This window comes from Phyllostomus discolor, chromosome 14 (assembly GCF_004126475.2).
Source record: "Phyllostomus discolor isolate MPI-MPIP mPhyDis1 chromosome 14, mPhyDis1.pri.v3, whole genome shotgun sequence".
Taxonomy (NCBI): Eukaryota; Metazoa; Chordata; class Mammalia; order Chiroptera; family Phyllostomidae; genus Phyllostomus; species Phyllostomus discolor.
Window position 1 is genome coordinate 51326061 of NC_040916.2, and position 10544 is coordinate 51336604.

Consider the following 10544-nt stretch of genomic DNA (forward strand, 5'->3'; position numbering starts at 1 on the left):
ACTCCATTTAAGCCTACACTTTCAGCTGTGCTTTAGGAGCTTCGAGTACTGGCCTCTGGCCACATCAAATGCATTCAGGCTGGGCCCAGCACCATGCTGGATGACTGAGTCATCATCACTGTCTTCAGTCAAAATGTATGTGGTTATAGGGGGTCATTGATTACTGTGATTTATTTTGTTCTCCAAACTGCAAAAGGTCTAGGCTTTGTGAAGTTCCCTATTCTAGCTGTCAGTAGGGTTGAGCTACTAAAAATTGTTATATACACAGATTTATTTATACAAGTGTGTATGTACCTTTAATATACTAAGGTATGCAAATAATTAAATGCCAGTTCTGAAATGTCAACACACTGCCGTGAATATTATTTTGTTTTTTCCTTGTCAGTGAAGCTGGAGAATCACCAGTATTCTCTTCATTCCTATTGTACTTAGTGCCTGCAAAACCTTTAAAATATAATCGTAATTATTTAAAAGGATAATAATACTAACGAAATACAAGGATCACATTCCATACAAAATATGAGCTAGGCATCACTTGGCCCAGGAAAAAAGGATCTTTAGCATTATGTGACAGAATTGTTGGTTTTAGCAAGGACCTTTATAAGAAGGTCTTACCACGACTTAAGCATTGAGCATCTACCTTAAATCCTGTGCTGAACTGGCACAATGGAGTATAAGGAAAGTTTAATAGCTGCCTACAAGGAATCTGCATCTACTCAAAGATATGTACTAGCAATGACTGCATAATATAAATAAATTCTCAATATTATTACATTCCATATAGAAATAATTACTAAATTAGACAATAAGGACCATAGTCTTAGGGCCATACAGAATAAAGTTATTGGTCTTGTGATCAGACCTCTCACCCACTGCCTACACTATTAATCTCTCCCCTTTCTTCAGCATGCACCAGGCTTGGTCCTAGGCCTTCTGTTAACTCTTCTAATTTATCCAGTCACAAATCACTAAATACATCTATATACTGATAACCCTAGAGTTACTATCCCTCTCTCAGCCTATTCATGGGAGTTCTAGACTCAGTTACTCAAATGGCACCTCAACACTGCCTTTTGAGTGACTTGCAGGCACCGTAAACATAACAAGTCCTAAACTTCTGAATTTCCTCCAGGTCTAATCTCCATACCACAATTCCCCATCATGGTAACTGATAAATGTTTATCCACCTAGTTCTCATATAGAAAACACGAGAGTCATTCTTAATTCTTTACTCTTCCATATAATCATCAGTAAATTCTTTTATGTCTATTTCCAAAATCCATCTCAATTCCATCTACTTTTCTTCATCACTTTAAGTTACTATCTTTCACTTAGCCTTTTACATTAGTTTCTTAATTTCTACTTCCACTCTTGCTCTCCCTCAATCTATTCTCCACATAGTAGCTGAGTGATCTTTAAAAGTATGGACCATGTAAATCAAATCACTTCCTTAATACACATTAATGGCTTCCCAATGTAATTTCTGTATCCAGGATCTCTAACATGACCCTAGGCCTCTCTTCAGTTTCACACCATGCCCTTCCCTCACTCGTTATGTTCCATCGAAACTGTTCTCATTCCAGTATCTCTAGTATGCTAAGCTCTTCTTGCCTTAGGACCCACTCACTCTGGTTCCTTGGATTTGCATTTGACTCTAGCCCTTCCTGGTGACTGACTCCTTTACAGCTATCAGGTCTCAACTTACTCGTTACCACCTCAGAAAAGACCTTTTCTGATTAGCTCATCAAAACACACACCTAGCCCCTAAACACACACACACATACACACTCATTCTGTGTCACAACACCCTGTTCATGTCCCTTTAGCAATTATTTATTCTCTCACCCATTCAGTGAAAAATCAGATTTTTCTTGCTTATCACTTGTTCACCAGCATTTAGCATAGTGCCCGCATTCTAAGAGGGATCCATAAATATTTGTTAATGAGTGAAAGGAAGGATCAATGTGAGTTTGGGTGGCCAGGGAAGATTTCATGGTGGTTGTCATATGTGAGATGGTCCCTACAATAAAGCTGGGGGTGGGGGGACACACAGAAAGGGACGATAGAAATGAGGGAATGGAAGTGGCAATGAACAGGTAAAGATGATCAGGGCAGTTAATATTGAGGGGAGCAGCTTAACCAAAATAGTTGTTATAAGTCAAAAATAGAAAAGACAGAAGGAATGACCCCAAAAGCCAAGATATTTCTTCATGGCATGGGAAAAGGGAAAACCACTCTTTGATCTTGATTAGGCCTGTGAGGCCCGTATTCTATAAAATGGGCCTCACGGGGACATGCAGAATGGACTGAAGCAATGGACAGCCCTAAAGCTGGAAGCACTGACTGGCCGGCCACCTGCAAAAATCATTCAGCATTTTTGAGAAGGTGAGGCTGTTAACAATGGTGATGGAAAGTGAAGGATGAAGCCAAGAGAGCTGTGAAGGAAGAACCCCTTAGACTTCATCAGATATTGGGGAGAAAAAGGGAGAAGTCAAACGTAAAGCCAGAATTTTGAGAAACTAAAAGATAGAACCCTGGTGTAGAAAAGGACCAACCTACTGGTCTACAGTATTCCTGACAGGTGAATGTCATCAGTTCTAATATTTAGAAAATTCTAGCACACAGAATATCAGGCTTCTTTTCACTTTTTGTCAATCTCAATCCTGCCCTTAGAATAAATACAGAATAAGCACAGTACTTATTTCACATGCCAGTTTTTCTGATAGTTGAAAATAGTTATATCCCTCCTAATTTCTTTTTTCCAAGGCTAAGTCCCCTGTTCTGTCAATCAAGACCCATGAGATCTAGTTTTTAGTTCCCTAATAGCCCTCATAGTTTTATCTTGCTTTATTACAGCTTATAGTTTTTTAAAAAGTACAATACTAAGAACTGAAGACAATGTTTGGTGCCCCAGTATTGTCTGATCAGCACAGTGAGACTGTTAACTTCCTTTTATCTGAACAGTTCTACTAATAAGTCAAAGTTTTAGTTTTACTTTTTTTTTCTTGCTATGGGGTTACTTTGGAGTTTTAGAAAATAAAAACCCTACAATCATTTTAATACAAAAGAAATCATTTCCCCCAGTTCTATGTACTCTTGCTTATTTCTATTCTGCAGTCAGAATTTTACAGTTATTCCTCTTTAATTTTAGTATTAATTTTGATCTATTATTCCAGAATCTTAAAGTCCTTAGAAACTTGTTCTAACATTTTTTGTATTGGTTCTAATTTTTCTGTCAGAAGGAAAGCTGTTAAGATATTATCCAGGTAATGAAAGGACCCAATCCTGAAGCTCATAATTAGAGCTACTTTCTTTTTGCCCATTTCTTTTTATTGTGGTTTAAAAATACATAACTTAAAATTTACCATTTTAAGTGTATAGCTCTGTGGCATTAAGTACATCATTGTTGTGCAACCATCACTGCCATCCATCCCTAGGATTCTTTTTATCTTGCAAAACTGAAATTCTGTACCCAATAAACAATAACTCCCTATTCCCACCCCCACAACCTTTGCCCTGGCAATCAGCATTTTATTATCTATAAATATGACTGCTCCACATACCTCATACAAGTGCAATCATGTAGTATTTGTCTTTTTGTGACCTGCTTATTTTACTTAGCATAATATCTTTTAAGGTTCATATATGTTGTAGAGTGTATCACAATTTCCTTCCTTTTAAAGGCTGCATAATATTCCATTGTATGTATATTCCATGTTTTGTTTATTCATGGACACTTGGGTTAATTCTAGCTTTTGGTTATTTTTGAGTCATGTGCTATAAACACACCTATACAAATACCTGTTTAAGTTTCTGCTTTTTCATTTATATATTTTTTTGCTTTAACTTCTTATTTCTTTTAACTTCTTTAATTACAAAAATGGAATTGCTAGATTCTCAACTTAATTTTTTGAGGAATTGCTATACACTTTTCCACAGTGGCCATACCATTTTACATGTAAAAGAGTTCCAATTTCTCTGCATCCTTGCCAACATTTGTTATTTTAGAGGTTTTTAAAAAATAATAGTCATCCTAATGGTTGTGAAGTGGTATCTCATTGTTTTAGTTTGTATTTCCCTGATTACTAATGACACAGAATCGTTTCATGTGCTTATGGGCCATTAGTATATCTTTTTCTTACTCCCCCCATTTGTGTATCTTTAGAAAAATGTCTATTCTGGTCCTTTGCCTGTTTTTGAATTGGGTTGTTTTGTGTATGTATGTTCAGTTGTAGGATTTCTTTTTATATATTCTGGATATCAATCCCTTATGATTTGTAAACATTTTCTCCCATTTCATAGGCTGCCATTGTGTCCTTTGATGCACAAAAGTTTAAAAATTTTGAAGTCCAACTTATCTATTTTGTTCTTTTCTTGCCTGTGCTTTTGATGTCATATCTAAATCACTGCCAAATCCAATGTCATGAAGTTTTTCCCCTATATTTTCTTTTAAGTGTTTTGTAGTTAAAGGTAATCTTTAGATTGACATTAATCAGTAATTTATTTTTTAAATGTACTTTTGTACTCATAAGCTATTATAATCCAGCTCATACTTTCCACCTACCATTAAGTAATTAATTCTTGTATTTATTCTCTTTTTTTTTTAAGATTTTATTTATTTATTTTTAGAGAGGGAAGGGAGGGAGATAGAGAGAGAGAGAGAAACATCAATGTGTGGTTGCTGGGGGTCATGGCCTGCAACCCAGGCATATACCCTGACTGGGAATCGAACCTGCGACACATTGGTTCGCAGCCCGTGCTCAATCCACTGAGCTACGCCGGCCAGGTAATTCTTGTATTTATTCTCTTTAATCAGTACCTACAAAGCTAGGAACTATGACTACAGCAGTGAAAAATGGTCCTAGTCTCACCCTGCCCTCACCAAGCTCATGGTCTGTCGAAGAAGTTAGACACTAAACAAGTGATCACAGACACAGATATGACATAAAAAGAAGAAAAGGGAGCTGCTGACATGTAATATTAAGAAACAAACTAACTGGAAAGATTTTATCAAATTTCTTGGGAACCTTTGATCTACTGGTCTATTAATCCAAACACATTATTTTTCTTTCTTTTTTTTTTTGCATCCATTTATTTGCTTATTTGTGTTTTCTAATTTGATCCAAAATCAAGGAAAAACACTTTGGAGTTTTGTTTTGTTTGGTTTGGTTTGGTTTGGTTTGGTTTGGTTTTATACCAGAAACTAAATGGGAGAGGGAAAAAGTAAAGAAGCCACAAGGAAAATATCCTAAAAGTTAAAACTGGTGTTCACTGGGTAAGCCTAAAGGCAATCATTCTTCTCATTCCTTTTTCTCATTTTATCTACTCTTTCTACAATGACCATTCTTTGCTTTGCTTTTATAATAATAATAACCAACATCCCTATACACAAAGCAAAAGACAAGATGTTTTGTTTTTTAAAAAATGTGAAAGACTAAACCATACCCAAATATAAACAGTGGTTATTTATGAAAAAAAAAAAAAAAAGCAAGCAAGCAAGAAAGAAATAGTTTACTTAACTACTGATTCCTAATGGTGATTACTGCTTTCTTTCCTAAGTGCTCATAGACTGTTTTTTAAGGGTCCATTCCGGACTCTACTAGGACCAAGGAGCTGTAGGCCTTCAGATTCTGGAGTTTATAATTTCACAAGTTTACAAAAACTAGGACCATATCTGCCTTTGTATTTTGGCTTTCTGAGACTAAAATCTGAATGGTTTCATTTTGTCTCTCTTCTCTATTAAGTCCCTTTACCCAGATATGGTGCTTACTTTTTACTTAATTATTTCCTGATAATATATATATAACTTAAAAGCCCTTAGCTTCCCCTTCCTTCCCTGCCTAACCCAAGCATGTGGTATGGTGGGTAAAAATCAGGGAAGTTGGGGAAGAGTGTTTGTTGGGGGTCAAGGAAGCATTGAGTGTTTAGTGATGATGTGGCATCTATGTGTGGACAGTTGGAAATAAGAGCAAGAGGATGAGTGGTTTGGCCAAACTATGGAGATATGAATTCCTCCATGTGGAGATGAGTATGGATTATCTCTCCCCATGGAAATGAGAAAAGAAAGCCAAATGGAGGGCCAAGAACCAAGTCAGGATAGATTGGCATAGTCAGGGGTTGGGGGAAGAAGTTCCAGGAAAAGAAACTGAAATTCTTAGAATTGGAAGAAACCTTAGAAATGATCTAGCCCAACTTTTTCATGTAACTGATAAAAAAAATGGTGTCCAGATTAAAAACAAAGTGTCAGTCATGGGGGTAGCAACAAAAGTACAGAGTTGCATAAATCCAGGGATGGGGAGGTGAGAGAGTGGCTTTCAAAAAACAGAAAGTGGTCTATAGGGCCAAGTGCTACTGAGGAATCAAGGAAGGTGAGGATACTAAGAATGGTTCCCAAAATTGATTGATTGATGCTTTGGCCTCCCAGAATACAATTTGGGTGAAGTAGAAGAAATGGAAGTCACATTGCAAGGGTAAATATTAGGGAAGAGGGTTTGGTATGAAAGGAAGGAACAACAGTTACACATACTCAGTTTGGCAGTACTAGGCAAAAGAAATAGGATGATAGCTAGAAGGAAAGCAAAAATAAAGTTTAAGATAATGGAAATATTACTATTTTAAGACAGAAAGGAAGGAACCAACTGAGTGAGAGGAATTGAGGATACAAGATAACTCCTGCCATCCTAGGATGACAAGAAGATCACAAGAAGCAGGAAAGGAACCAGAACACCAGTGGAGGTAAGCTTTGGAGAAAGGAAGATACAAGGAAGTAAAAGGAAGAAGGCACCACATGAGGTGGAGTCAAAGAAAAGGGAAAGCCACATTTCCAGAGGAGAGATGTGGGGATACAGGGAGAAATCCAAGCTGACCCCAAGGTCAAACGTGGGAGTTGGAATCCTGCCTCTGCCTCTTCTGGATCATTGACTTTGATCTTTCTGAGCCAGCTGCTTTACATTTGAGCGTTGCAGAGTTTTTGTGAGACTGACATTAGGTAACATGTACATATGCGTAGTACAAGCTGAGTTATTAGAACATTTTGAAGATTCATCCCAGGGCTCATAATACAGAAACCTGAAATGGCTGCTCTAGTGAGTAAATGCAAAAGCTCACAAGATGTGCTGGCTGGGCAGTAAGAAGGTTCTAGCTGGAGCTGAAAATTGTCTTTTTGCTTTCTTGAGGCTCTCCTGGGCACTGAAAGGTAGCAGAGGAAAGCCTCAGAGAAAGATGCACCAGAGTGGAAATCTCAAGATGGGATGGTGGTAGAAGCAGCAAGAAGGCCTTTTCAAGAGGTACTGTTGGGTCAGCCAAAAAGTCTGTTTAGTTTTTTCCATAAAATAAAAGACAAATTTTTCATTTTCACCAATAACTTTATTGACTTGGGTATTTTGAGTATGTCAGTGCTCTCCTGTGTGGCATAATATTGATTGTTCTCAATAAATGTCTCAGTTTAATTGCTATCAACTTCAACTGGTCTACTCAATGGTGGAGCATCATCCATTGAGAAATCTCCAGCAGGAAACTGCAAACCACTTTGACACGCTCGATAGATCACAGCACCTTCTCTATACACTGCACAAATCTTTTGTTTTTTTTGCATTTCAGTTGTATTTTTACCTTTCTTGAAATAATAAAGCATAATATGTTGTAAATGTTTCTTATTTTCTTCCATCTTCAATATTAAAATGGCTACATAAAAATTCACTGATTTTGATTTTTTTTTAATGCATGCTGATGTGACAGCTGTCACAAGGCAATCTAACAAAATTGTTTCAAATAAAGTTAAAGACAACTACGTGCTACTAGAGCCATCTTATGGAAAAACCAAACAAACTTTTTGGCTAACTCAATATTTTCTAGTCTCAAAGCCCTAGTGGCCCAAGGTGGTGGTAGCAACAACCTCTTCAATAAGGTTATACTGAAGTCACCAGATTCTCAAGCACTTCCCTCTTCCCTCTTTAAAGATCAGAATCATCAAATTAGAGGACCAAGCCCTATTCCTGACTACATGAAAAGCAAAATGAGGCCTGTCTCTGACTCACTGTTCACAGGAAATGAAGGATGCTGTGGAATTATAGAGCCACTGATTTTCAGGGTGAGTGGAGACTTTAAAACCCATTTATTATTTAGTCCAATCACCTAACTGGTATGTAACCCTTTACAATACTGTGGCTAAATGCCAGTGTAAGCTCAAAATCCTCCAGTGATGGGAAACCCTCCAAAGTAGACCAATTTACCCATGGCCAGATCATTATGTCAAAGATTTTCCTTATATTGACCTGAAGTCCTTGTACTTATGTCCTGGTCTGAGTGTGGACTTTGGGGCCCACATTAAAAAAATGGGATAGCCCCTTTAACCCCTCCTGCTATATGATCCTTCTCCAGTTGACATGTTTGCCTATCTCTGCTATCAAGCCTGTTTTTCAGCTCTGAGCACAGTTCTATGGGTGTGGTCCAGCTGTGCAGGTTGAAACAGAACCATTACCTCCTTTTTTCTAGGCACCAGTGCAGCCACTGCACATTTTGAAGTTTGAGGAATATATCATACCGAACAAATTGGCCACTGCAAACCCTATCCTGTTGTGAGCATTGACTTTGAGATCAAGAACTTATTTATCCCCCATTTAGTTTCATTTCATAATATTAGCTCAAGATAAAAAAAATATCAGCCTGGACTATATAACACACCTATCATTTATTCACTCATCATTCAGTCATTCCTTCCAGTTTTATGTCTTTAGTAAATGTGACCAGCCTGTACTCTGTATGTTTATTCAGCTGTATTTTTATGTAAACCATTTAAAAAGAATTCCAAAAGCATAGAGGCCTACCACATAACACAAAATACCTTCTTGAAGAACAAATGACCACTGAATTACTTCATAAGTGTGTTGAGGCCCTACTATGTGGCTGGTCATGATCCATATGCTGGAGAAACACATAGGAGTGAACAAAACAGATGAAGTTCCTGCTGATTACATTGGGGGAGATGGAGGACAGTAAAATAATACTATTAATAGCTAACATTTATTAAGCATTTTCTTTGTGCCAGGAATCATTCTAAACACTCTACATGTTTGTTCTTCACAAAAATTTGAGATAAATACTATCATTCCCTTTTTATAGATTACGTGTACTGAGGCACATAGGAGCTAAGTCACTTGCCCCAAAACATATATATCCTAAAGGATGCAGCACTGACCTAGGCAGTCTGACTTCGGAGTCCATGGACTTTTTGTTGTTTTAATCCTCACCCAAGAATATGTTCACTGATTTTAGAAAGAGAGTGAGGGAGAGAGAGAAACATTGACTGGCTGCCCCCCATACGCTCCCCAACAGGGGATTGAACCTACAACATTTTTTGCTGTGTGAGATGATGTTCCAACCAGCTTAGCCACACGACCAGGGCAGAGTCCATATGTTTTAACCATTGGGCTTCTATTGTGTCTCTGAAAAAAATAAACATAAATTAAATGTACACACAAACACAAGGAAATACTCTCATATGAGGCAGTGTCACATTTAAGCCGAGGTGTGAAAGGCATGAATGAGCAAACATCTCATGATCTGAGAGAAGAGCAAAAAGAAGGGTAATAGGGGTGAGGTTGGAGAAGTGGTCAGGGACCTTGCACATGGGGGTCTTGTGTACTAGGGAATGGTAGGGATTTGGGCTACAAGAATTCAAACAGTTATAAACAAGCCTAACTGATTCAGTATCCAGCCTACATATAACCATCTTGTTCACAACTACCATGAATGATTTCCTTTTCTGATCCCTACATATGATCAAAGGATACCTTCTTTACACTCAGAGCAGCTCCCTCCCAGTTGTCACCATCAGTGTGCAACACCAAGACACATTCTGTGTGCACAATCAGAATATAGAATCCATTACATCTCCGTCTTGCTATAGTATCTCGGCCAAGTCACAGCCTCTCAGATCTTCAATTTCTGAGGATTTCTCCCATTGCTTCATAATGTTACCTTACCCCTAGAACTGAATCACTAAGGAATGAAGCATTTTGGGACACTTTGATCTAGGGAGCAATCACTCTCAACCTTTTGTCTTCCTGATCTCTTCCCTCCTCTCCACAAGGCCCAGGTAAACTATGTCTAACTTTGGCTTTAGTTACTAAGAGCTCCAAGGACTGCTTTCTCTTTTCCCAGAAGCCCTATTGGTTTGACCTCATCAAGTTCTACTTACCTAAGTGTTATACAACTATTCCCTTAATTACACACTCAATCAGTTCCTCCCGAGCTCAGCAATTTGTCATCTCCAGGCATTCCCCACCTGCTTTTTTGGAGGTAGCTCCAAGGCTGGGCCTTGGCAAGATTCTGAAACACTGACTGAGTTTCTAAGGCCATGATGCCCAGAGTTGAAAGCCTTGATGCTATTTCACACTATTTACTTCCAAATTAATTCTCTTATTAATATTATCCTTCCCAGTAATTCAGTGTGGGCTATTTATTCAGATCCTTCCTTTACCTTTGAGACTTTTAATCTTTCTTAACTCCAGGTTTGCCTCTGTGGAAGCCTGCCTCAGAGAAAA